An 11,937-nucleotide genomic window follows, 5' to 3' on the forward strand; every position below is an offset into this window, starting at 1 on the left:
AGGAGGAGGAGGAGAGAAGGAGAAGAAGAAATTCTAATTTTTGTTGCCTGTATGCTCATGGGAGTTTGGTCGAATTACCAATGGCCAGCCCCTAAAGAAAACTGAGTCCTTCCTCACCTTCACCCTTGCCAGAATCCATATTTGTGGAAAACTATAATTGTATGTTCTTGTAACAATTTGTAAGAGTTCCTGCAATTATTTTTTAAGGAGTAGGAGTGGGGATTGAGTCAAGGGTTGTCATAGAAGCCGTCTATCTCTGTCCCTTTTAACTGTGAGGATGCCATCAATAATACCCATGCAAAAGTAGCTTCTTTGATCTTCACTGTCAGTGGGCATATACATCATAAACTTCCACAATATTTCTGGAATCAACCTGAGCCATGGACTTCAGCATGGTCTCTAGTCACAGTACAGCAGTACAGAACATGGACATCAATACAGTTCTCCTCCACAGTACCCTTCATTTTTGTTGAACATTATTTGTATTATTTTCCCATATACTGATTATATTATAGTTAGGCTATAGTGTCTGTTTCTGAGATATTTATTGCAAATATTTATTAATTTCGCTCAGAGTTTGTGGTGGTTTAAATAAGTTTGAATCTATTAGATTCATATATATAAATGTTTGGCCCATGAGGAGTGAGACTTGTTGGAATATGTGTGTCCTTTTAGGAGAGAGTGTGTCACAGCAAGAGTGGGCTTTGAAGTCTCTATGTTCATGCTTCATACAGTGTGGAATTCCAATCTCTCTTGGCTGCCTGTGGAAGAGTATCCTTCTGCTGACTTCAAATCAACATGTAGTACTCTTGGCTCCTGCCCAACCCATGGGATATTCAGCAGGGACCTAGGGCAGGGGAGTGAGACTGAGGTGGGAAAAAGACACCAAGAATGTGAGTAAGACAAGTGTGTGATAAAGCTCTGAAAACTTTACTTAAGTGATGGCAATATAAGCATAAACAAGAGGAGGCTTCAAGGAGGGGGAAGAGGCCTGGGCGCTTTCCGAAGGCCAGGTGGCAATCTTCAGTCTCTGGAACCAGCAGTCACAGTGTCCTCCACACCCACAAGTATTCTTACTGTTAGACTACACAAGTTCTCTCAGGGCTGTATGTGTAAGCTAGTAAATTTCCACAAGTCCATGTTGAAGGCCATGGCTCCCGGTAGGCTCCTCCAGCACCATGCTTGCCTGCACATTGCCATGTTTCTCACCATGATGATAATGGACTGAAACACTGAGACTATAAGTCAGCATTAATTAAATGGTTTCATTTATAAAAGTTGCTTTGGTCGTGGTGTCTCATGGTCCAAGACATTCTCTTTTTGTTTAAAGTAAAGCAAACATATAAAATATCCATTGAATATAATCAATAACATTTAATTATGGTTTTATCAAAAAACTGTTAATAATGACATTGTTTCCATGTTATAGAGAACTATGTCATGCAAGTTAAGTGAATATTGAACATTTTAAGTTATTTTTGAGAAAAAACATATGGGGCAAATATCATAATTAACTTTGTTCAGGTCAAGATTTTCTTTTATAATAGAAATATTTATAATAATTTTGATAGTAAAAGAGATTGCATTGATAAATAAACAATATGAAATTTGTCAGGCATAAAATAGTATCGGATATCATTAAAATCACCTGAGGAGAGAGAGGGAATAATTATCAAAGGAAATGAATTGCAGGTACAGAAAAGAATGCAGAAATGCTCATATTCTTCATGACGGTGATATGCAAATTTTTTTTATTTTAAAATTTTTTGGCTCCTAAGTATAGTAAAATGTGAACACATTTGTAGAAAGCAAAAGGTGAAGTGGAGATTAATGAGGTACAAAAGTCTGGTAAAATAGAACAGTTATGAAACCTGAGATGATGAGAATATTTTAATTATAAATTAATTGCTGTCTATCAGATAATTTAGAAATGTCTCTGAAGGCTAGAGATATTTTAAGTACACAGGAACAATATCAAATGCTACTATTCATGTAGCTACAGAAATTTATAATCTGTATCTTATGTAGGTAATGCTTTAAACATCATGATGAGAAATTAAATGGTATGATAAATATGTACCTGCTACATAAGATGTTCATAAAATTCTGTAAAATTGACAAAAGTTCAGTTTGGGAGGTAAAGTGGTAAAATTGAAGCATATAGAATAACTATGAATAAATAACAGTGTGAATATAAGGTAACAGGGAAAAAGTATTTCTAATAATTCATATGTGAAAGAAAGTATGGAGAAAAATTAAAGTTCTAATTCAAGTATTAGTGGTACATACCTTTAATACCAACAGTTGAGAGGCTGTGGTAGGTGGATCTCTTGTGAGTTTGAGGCCAGACTGGTCTACAGAACTAGTTCCAATACTACCATAGCTACACAGAGAAACCAATTCTCAAGAAAACCAAAAAGATACAAACAAAAGGAACAATGAAAAACAACAAAAATTATAGTTCTGTAATACATTTTTAAAGAAAATCACATTCATGAATGTTAGAATTGAGAAAACAGATTTAATTTTATAGGTGTTCCTCATTTTATATAAAATAATGTTTTAATGATTAAATATAATTTTCATAGTGGGTAAAAATAACTGATTCATAAATAGCAATGTAATTATCAAATTCTAAAAAGCATATTCATGTGAATCCAGTAAATGTTTCTCTGTTGATACTAGAGTCAATTTCTCCTTCTAAGAACTCATAATTAAAGAATTGAAATTCAATCTCTCCTCAGAAAATGTTACCCTTAGTTTTCATCTTGTTTGTCAGCAAAAATTTACAAAGAATCCTTTAGTATAAGTGAATTGTAAAATGAATTAAGTATTCTGTTAAAAAAAAAACTAATTCAGAACTCTAGCTAATATTCATCTAAGCTGTCTGAAATATTTAACTAAATTTTCCACAAATTAAACTCCTTAATTCAATGTTTGATTATTATTTCTGCTCCCACAGGAATGTGGGACATATAGTCATTTCATAAAATACTCACATCAGCATTCTTCTGGTGTAAAGTTTTTTGTTTGTTTGTTTTTAATTTCACAATTTGTATGATGAGAATTGTGTAATTCTGTATGATATATATCTTAAATATTTCAAATATTTCACTGTAGTCTGTTTGCATATGTAAGCAAAGAAGACACATCTAAGATCAATTTGTAATACTCCATAAATGTTTAAATCTTAGTGAAGACAGGATGACCTACAGACAGCATTCATTGTGGACTAAGGTTTCAAAAAATCATTCTTGGGAATTCTGAAAAAAAAATCATCAGAAAATTACAGACAGTCTAAATAGCTTGAGAAAATTGGGCTGACACTACAACAGCAGAGGAAAATGAGTAAAACACTTTCTCTCAGATTCTGTGTGTTTTGGCAACTGAAAGACAGAGATAAGATGGATTTCCTAAAGACTTCTGCAGCTGTGGTGGCTCAGCAGCTGGACACCCTATGCTCTTTACAGTCAAACCAAGTATTATGGGAACACTATTGTGAACACTACCAACCAGAAAGTTGGGAAAATACGAATAAAACTTAGAACCACGTATTTGGAACACATTTAGCAAGCTGAAAACCTGGTAGTAACTAAATTACAAATGGAAATTTCATACATATTCTACAGAGTGAGCATGATGTTAAAAAGAGTTACTCAGAGGTAAAATATACTTTTGCAATCCTAAAGGGATTTACAGAGGTTTGACTAAAACTGAGACTCTGAATATGAAGCATTGGCCATCAACTAGATCAGTATCAATTATAAAAACACATAGGAAGACTCATCAGAGAAAACAGAGCTTTCTACCTCAGCAGAACTCTTGAGGGGTGTAATATATATGCTATATTCCAGGAACAAGGGAATGAAAAAGAGAGAGAGTTTAATAAAAGCCAATAAGCAAGACAACTGGTTTTCATAACTGATTTTTCTGCCCAATTCTCTCTTTGCATCTATCACAACTTTGTTTTAATACTAGGTATCATTTTTGCCTGTCATAGTAGTCTCACTCTGTTTTTGGCATGTATGGTATCTATTTCCTCTCTTTATTTGTTTCTCATTCTTTTTCTTCTCCCAAATTACAAAATCTGGCTTAGATTGCAAGATATATGTGCCTTAGGTTCCTGGTCATATAACTTTACTTCTCTCTTTCCAGCACACTTGTTGTCAACATTCCCTCAATCTCTAAATTTTTGCCTTTATAGATTCCCCTTCTATTTACATGCTCTTGTGGTTTGAATATCCTTTAGCCATAGTGAGTGGCACCGTTGTGAGGTGTGGCCAAATTGAAGGAAGTGTGTCACTGTGGGAGTCAATTTGGAGACCCTCCTAATAGCTACTTGGAAGACAGTCTTCTCCTGTGGATCAAGATATACAACTTTCATGTCCTCCCAAGCAATGTCTGCCTGTACTCTGCTATGTTCCCACTTTGAAGATAATTGACTGAACTACTGAATCTGTAATCCAGCCCCAGGTAAATCTTGTCTTTTATAAGAGTTGCCTTTGTCATGGTGTGTATTAAGAGCAATGGAAATTCTAAGACATATGTCTATCTTCTTCTCCACTTTGTCATCTCAATACTAGTTACTAGGCTTAAAGTTTTATTCGTTTTCTTTTTCTTTTTCTTTTGTTTCATGCATATTCAAAATACTTAATATTGAAACTGCCCGCAGTTTCACGAACTGGGTTCTCTCAGCCAGGAGGGAACAAAGGACCTGAAATAGAGGGTTCGAAATGCAAAGAGAAATCACGAATTCAAGTTGAAATAGCCCAATCAAGATGTCACATTACTTAGAATAAGCCAGGGTTTTTATAGTCACAGGAGAAACTGAAACCAAATCTCTAGATTACATGATATTTGCATACTACAAAAAAGGTACAGGTGCCAAGGTCCCCAGGTTCGGAAGATCTTCAGGTGGTGGGCATACTCAGGCAGTGGGCATGCTCAGGCAGCTTTTTCAAAGATGAACTGACAGTCTGCATCTGTCCCAGCTCCCCAGGTGTTAGCCACCAAGCAGAGACTGCCAGAAGCCCAATGGCTGAGGGGAAGGGGAAGGTAACATAATGTATTAGTATACATTGTATCAACAGTATATCCTTGCTCCTTAAAATGACTAGATCTTAAGAGCTAATTGTTTATAGTTTAGTAACACTTTTAATTGTAGTGGGTTTATTGGTAGACATTTACACTTGTGGAAAGCAGGATTCTACTCATAAGGGAAGATCAAGACAGAGCCTGATGCTTTGAAAACAACTCTAATAGAGGAAGTCAACAGGGCAAATCTACTACAACTATGTCCATTATGGATATTGGAAGCACTTCCTTTGAAAGGATAGAGCTAACTTAAATAGAAATAGAGAGAAGGAAAGGAGAGGAAGGAGGGGAGAAGAGAAAGAGAAAGAGAGAAAAAAGAAAAGAAAACAAAAGAGCAAGAAAGTAAGAGAAGAGAACAAAGAGCAAGAAAAAGCAGAAGAAGGCAAAAGAGGGAAAAGGGCAAGAGCAAGAGAAAAAGGAGGGGGCAAAATGAACCTTACATTATTTGGGGCATGGCTATCTGTCTTTTGTGGGAGGCATACCTGGTTGTGGTGAGAAGACTGGGGTAAGGTCCAGCTAGAATGCTGGGAGCTTGGGGCATTGTCTGCCTGATAGAGCACATACCTCCTCTGGTGGCAGTTTTGAGGGGTTGTGACTGAAGTAGGAGCCAAAGACTCAGGAGTTATAGCCAAGCTCGTTCTGTCCCCTGCAAGCAGAAACTGCCCACTGAGGCTCCAGGGTTCAAGGCCAATTACTCAACTGAGCCTAAGATGCCTAAAAGGACCATTGCCCCACAGCAGGAGGCACAGATGCAAGCATCACGAAAAAAATACAAAGGTCAGAAGAGAGAATCTCAGGTATAGAATATACCACAGAAGACTTTGATACTACAGCAAAATAAAATAAAATAAAATAAAATAAAATAAAATAAAATAAAATAAAATAGAAAAAAAACACCTCCTTACTAAAAACATCCAAAACTCCAGGACAAAATGAAAAGTCAGATCTAAGAATAATAAGTACAGAAGAGAGGGCAAACATTCCCAACTCAAAGGACCAGTAAATATCTTCAAGAAAATTGTAGAAGAAAACTTCTCTACCCTAAAGAACGAGATACCTATAAACATAAAGGGAACCTACAGAACACCAACCAGATTGGAACAGAAACAAAATTTCTCCCATCACATAATAATCAAAAACCAAGATGCAAAGAATAAGAAAGACTATTAAAAGCTATAAGATAAAAAAGTCAATTAACATTTAAAGGCAGGCCTACCAGAATTACACTAGACTTCTCAACAGAAACTCTAAAGCCAGATCTTGGGCAGATATCATACAGATCATAATATAACAAAAAGGCTAGCCCAGGCTACTATACCCAGCAAAATTCTCAATCACCATAGATGAAGAAACCAACGCATTCCATGACAAAAACAAATTTAAACAATATCTTTCCATGAATCCAGCCCTATAGTGGTTAGTAGAAGGAAATCTCCAATAAAAGGAATGAAACTACACTGAAGAAAGAGCAAAAAAAGTAATCTTATTACAGCAACCCCAAAAGAAGATACCCACACAAACATAAATTTACCTCTAACAACAAAAATAACATGAACTAAAAATCATTAGTCCTTAATATCTCTCAAAATCAATGGACTCAATTCCCCAATAAAAAGACATAGGCTAACAGGCTGGATAACTAATCAGGACCAAGCATTTTGCTGCATACAGGAAACACACCTCAGTGACAAAGACAGACACTACCTCAAAGTAAAAATCTTGGAAAAACTGTCAAAGAAATATTCCCAAGAAACAAGCTGGGGTGGTAATTCTAGCATCCAATAAAATAAATTTTCAACCATCTGTTATCTAAAAAGATGGAGACTGATACTACTTACTCATCAAAGGAAAAATCCCCAAAGATAACCAGAGGGCTCAGAGACAGTATCCAAATTACTAAAATCAGAAATGAAAATGGAAACATAACAAAAGAAACTGAAGAATTTTGAAAAGCCTATACTTAGCAAAGCTGAAAAATCTAGATGAAATGGATGATTTTCTAGACAGATACAAGATACCAAAGTTAAATCAGGATCAGAAAAACCATCTAAAGAGTTCCATATGAAAACAAAAACAAAAACAAAAACAAAAACAAAGCAAAACAAAAAGAGTCCCATATGCCCTAAAGAAATAGAAGTCATTAAAATTCCCCAACCAAAAAAAAACCAAAAAACAAAAAACAAAAAACAAAAAGCAAAAAAGCAAAAACAAATCCTTGGACCAGATGATTTTATTGCAGAATTGTATCAGACCTTCAACAAAGACCCAACAGCAATACTCTCCAAACTATTCCACAAAATAGAAACTAAAGGAACCCTACTCATTATGTTCAATGAAGCTACAGTTACACTGACACCTAAACCATACAAAGACACAACAAAGAAAGAGAACTTCAGACCAAATTCCCTTACAGAAATTGATGCAAAAATATTCAGTTAAATTCTCACAAACTGAATCCAAGAAAACATCAAAATGATTATTCACCATGATCAAGTAGTTTTTATCCCAAGTATACAGGGTTGGTTCAATATATGAAAATCAATTAAAGTAATCCAATATAAACAAACTCAAAGAAAAAAAAACCACATAATCTCAATAGATACTGAAAAAGCATTTGAGAAAATACAAAACTCATTCATGTTAAAAGTATTGGAGAGATCAGTGATTCACTGTCCATACCTAAACATAGCAAAAACAAGATACAGCTAACATCAAACTAAATAGAAAGAAACTTGAATCAATCCCACTAAAATCAGGGACAAGACAAGGCTGCCCACCTTCTCTCTATCTATTCAATTTAGTACTGAAAATTTTAGCTATAACAATAGACAACAAAAGGATATCAAAGGGATGCAAATTGGGAAGGAGGAAGTCAAGATACCACTATTTGCAGAAGTTATGACTGTATACATATGCAACCCCAAAAATCTACTAGAAACCACCTAGAGCAGATAAACAGCTTTAGCAAAAATGGCTGAATATAAAATTAACTCAACCAAATCAATAGCTTTTTCTCTACTCAAAGGATAAACGGGAAGAGAAAGAAATTAGGGAATTGATACATTTCAATATAGTCACAAATAATATGAAATATTTTGTTGTGAGTCTAACCAAGCAATTGAAAGATCTATATGACAAGAACTTCAAGTCTCTGACACAAGAAGTCAAAGAAGACTTCAGAAGATAGAAAGATCTCCCATGGTCATGGATCAGTAGGGTTATCATAGTAAAAATGATCATCTTACCAAAATTAACCTACAGATTCAATGCAGTCACCATCAAAATTCCAACTCAGTTCTTCGCAGAGATAGAAAGAGAAACTCTCAAAGTCATCTGGAATAACAAAGAACCTTGATAGCAAAAACCATTCTTTACAATAAAAAATCTTCTGAGAGAATCACCATTACTGAACTCAAGCTGTACTACAAAGTGATAGTGATAAAAATAACATGTATTTGTACAGAAACCAGCAGGTAGATCAATGAAATAGAATTAAAATTGCAGAAATAATCCCCCCACAATCATGGTCACCTAATCTTTGACAAAGAAGGCAAAACCATCCTGTGGAAAAAAATCATTTTCAACAAATAATGCTGGTTCAATTGGCAGTATGTAGAAGAATGCAAATTGGTCCATTTTTATCTTTTTGTACAAAGCTTAAGTCCAAGTGGATCAGGAACCTCCTCATATACCCACATACGCTGAATCTAATGCAAGAGAAAGTGGAAAAGAACTTCTAACATATTGTCACAGGGGAAAATTTCCTGAAGAGAACACCAATAGCTCATGCTCTAAGATCAACAATTGACAAATGGGATCTCATAATTGAAAAGTTTTATTAATGTAAATAAAGCTTTCAATAGGACAAAATGGAAACCCACAGATTGGAAAAAGATCTTTACCAACCTTACATCTGACAGAGGACTAATACCAAAAATATCCAAAGAACTCAAGAAGTTAGACTCTCCATAACCAGATAACTCTATTAAAAATGGGGTACAGAGTTAAACAGAAAATTCTAAATAGCTGAGAAGAAATTAGAGAAATGTTCAACATCCTCAGTCATCAGGGAAATGCAAATCAAAACAACTCTGAGATTCCACCTCACACCAGTCAGAATGGCTAAGATCAAAATCTCTGGTAACAGTAAATGCTGACAGGGATGTTGAGAAAGAGGAACACTCCTCCATTGATGGTGGGGCTGCAAGCTGGTAAAACCAATTTGGAAATCCATCTGGAATTTCCTCAGAAAATTGGAAATAATTCTACCTGAAAACAGAACTATACAACTCCTTGACATATACCCAAAAGATGATGCAACATATAACAAGGACACATACTCCACTATGTTCATAGCAGCCTTATTTATAATAGCCAGAAGCTGGAAACAGCCCAGATCTCCCTCAATAGAAGAATGGATATAGAAAATGTGGTATATTTATGCAATAGAATACTACTCATATATTAAAAACAATGACTTCACTAAATTTTCAGTCAAATGGATGGAACTGGAATATATCATCCCATCCTGACTGAGGTATCCCAGATACAAAAGAACACATAATGTATTCAAATGATTATATTTTAGCCCAAAATTTCAGAAAACCATTGATACAACACACAAACTACATGCAGCATAAAAAGAAGGAAGAATAAAATGTAGATGCTTTAGTCTTACATAGAATGGGGAACAAAATAATCACAGGAGGTAGTGAGAGGAGGGGAGGGCAAAATGGTGGCAAGAACAGGTACTAGAAGGGACAGGAACAAAGTATAGAGAGTCAAAAACTGAATAGTAGCATGCAACCATGGGGGATGGTGAACTGGGAGTAGCCACTAGAAATTCCTAGACTTCAGTGAAGTGAGAGGCTTCTAGAAGCTAATAGAGTTGACTTTTGCAAAAATACACAACAAAGGGGAGAGACAATGTATAAAGACCACCTCCAGTGTAGAGGCATTGCCCCCAGTAGAGGGATGGGCCCACAATGCATCTCAAATTTTTTACCTCAGAAATGTTTCTGTCCAAAGAAAAGACAGGGACAAAAAAATTGAACAGAGACTGAAGAAAAGGCCATCCAGAAACCACCCCACTTAGGGATCCATACACTCTTCAGACACCAACCACACCCCAGCCACACACACACACACACACTATTGCTGATGCCAAGAGGTACTCACTGACAGGAGCCTCATATGGCTGTTCCCTGAGAGGTTCTACCAGACCCTGACCAAACAAATGCAGACACTAATAGTCAACCATTGTACTGAGCCTTGGGAGCCCAATGGAAGAGTTAGGGGAATAACTGAGGGAGATGAAGGGGATTGCAACCCCATAAAAAAAAAAAAAACAGTATCAGCTAACTGGATCCACCAGAGCTTCCAGAGAGTAAACCACCAACTAAAGATTATACATGGAGTGAACCATGGCTCAAGCTGCATATATAGCAGAGGATGGCCTTAAATTCTGATATCAAAAGGAGGGGAGAGAAGCTTGATGTCCCTGTATAGGAGGATGGTAGATGTGTGAGGCAGGTGTGGGTAAGTGGGTGGAGGAGTACCCTCATAGATGAAAGGTGGGGGTTGAAAGGGAAATGATATGGGGTTTTGTGGAGGGGTAACCGGGAAGAGGACTATTATTTGAAATGTAAATGAATAAAATGATTAACAACAAAAACAGCATGGAGACTTTAAACCTAAATTATTCAATAGAGGTAATAAAAACCACTTCAAAAAAGAGAACTATCCATCAATAGGAAAATTTAAACCTAGACTTATAACCAACTCAACAGAGATGTAAGCCAATTGCCTTAAAAATATATTACCACATATATAAAGTAACAGGAAATGATTGTTTCACTCACACTTTTACAAGACTTGGTGTTGCCACCTCACTGACCAGTGGAAATAAGGAGGCAACCACGAACTCTTCTCCAAGCAGTTTATTCAGGAACCTTGTACTACAGAATCATTCATTCATCTCTCCTCTCAGCCCTCAGAACTCACGGGTTAAATACTTTCCCTGGTCCCAATCAGCATCGGCTACGCTGCAAAGCATATTAAGCTACGAGAAATCATGTAACAATCACCATTTTCCTGATTTTTTTCTTTATTACAAAAATAGGGGTATTCCATGGTGAAACCGAGGGTTTGATATGCCCAATTCAAGCTGTACTTGTACAAGGTGAGCTGCAGCCATCAATTCTTCAGAGGATAAAGGCCACTGAGGAACCCACACTGTTTCCTCTGTCTTCCAAGTGATGGGGATACCTTCCTCAGCGGCCCCTAGGAAAAACCCAGCCCCTGCCTCCCTTCACGTGGCTGAGCAACAATGGGGGACTTTCGGCTTTGCAAATACTTCCCTAGACCAAAGGAAAGATGATATCCCATGGCCTGCATAATACCACGAGAAGTCTCAGTATAATTTCCTTCATTAGTTAATGTAAATCCCATTTCTAATAATAGATCTCGTCCTCATAATGATATCGGAAGTTCAAATACAAACGGCTGGATTTTCCCTGAATGTCCCTCTGCATCTTCCCAGGGCAATTCTCTTGTACTCCTGGTGGGGGTTTTTGCATAACCTAATCCTTGGAGAGTTTGATAGGACTCTCGAAGAAGCCATCCCTTGGGCCAATCCTTCTTTGCTATAATACTTCTATCTGCACCAGTATCAAGAAGTCCTAAGATTTTCTTTCCATCCACTCTTATCTCCAAAAGAGGACGTTGATCTAGGTGTAAGCTTACAAAGGGTCCATCTACTCCCGTAGAACCAAACCCTCCTTTTCCTCGTTTTTTATTTTGTGATGGAAACATTTCATGACAACTGGGAAGAATAAGAACCTG

Source organism: Mastomys coucha, chromosome X (genome assembly GCF_008632895.1).
Source record: "Mastomys coucha isolate ucsf_1 chromosome X, UCSF_Mcou_1, whole genome shotgun sequence".
Classification (NCBI taxonomy): domain Eukaryota; kingdom Metazoa; phylum Chordata; class Mammalia; order Rodentia; family Muridae; genus Mastomys; species Mastomys coucha.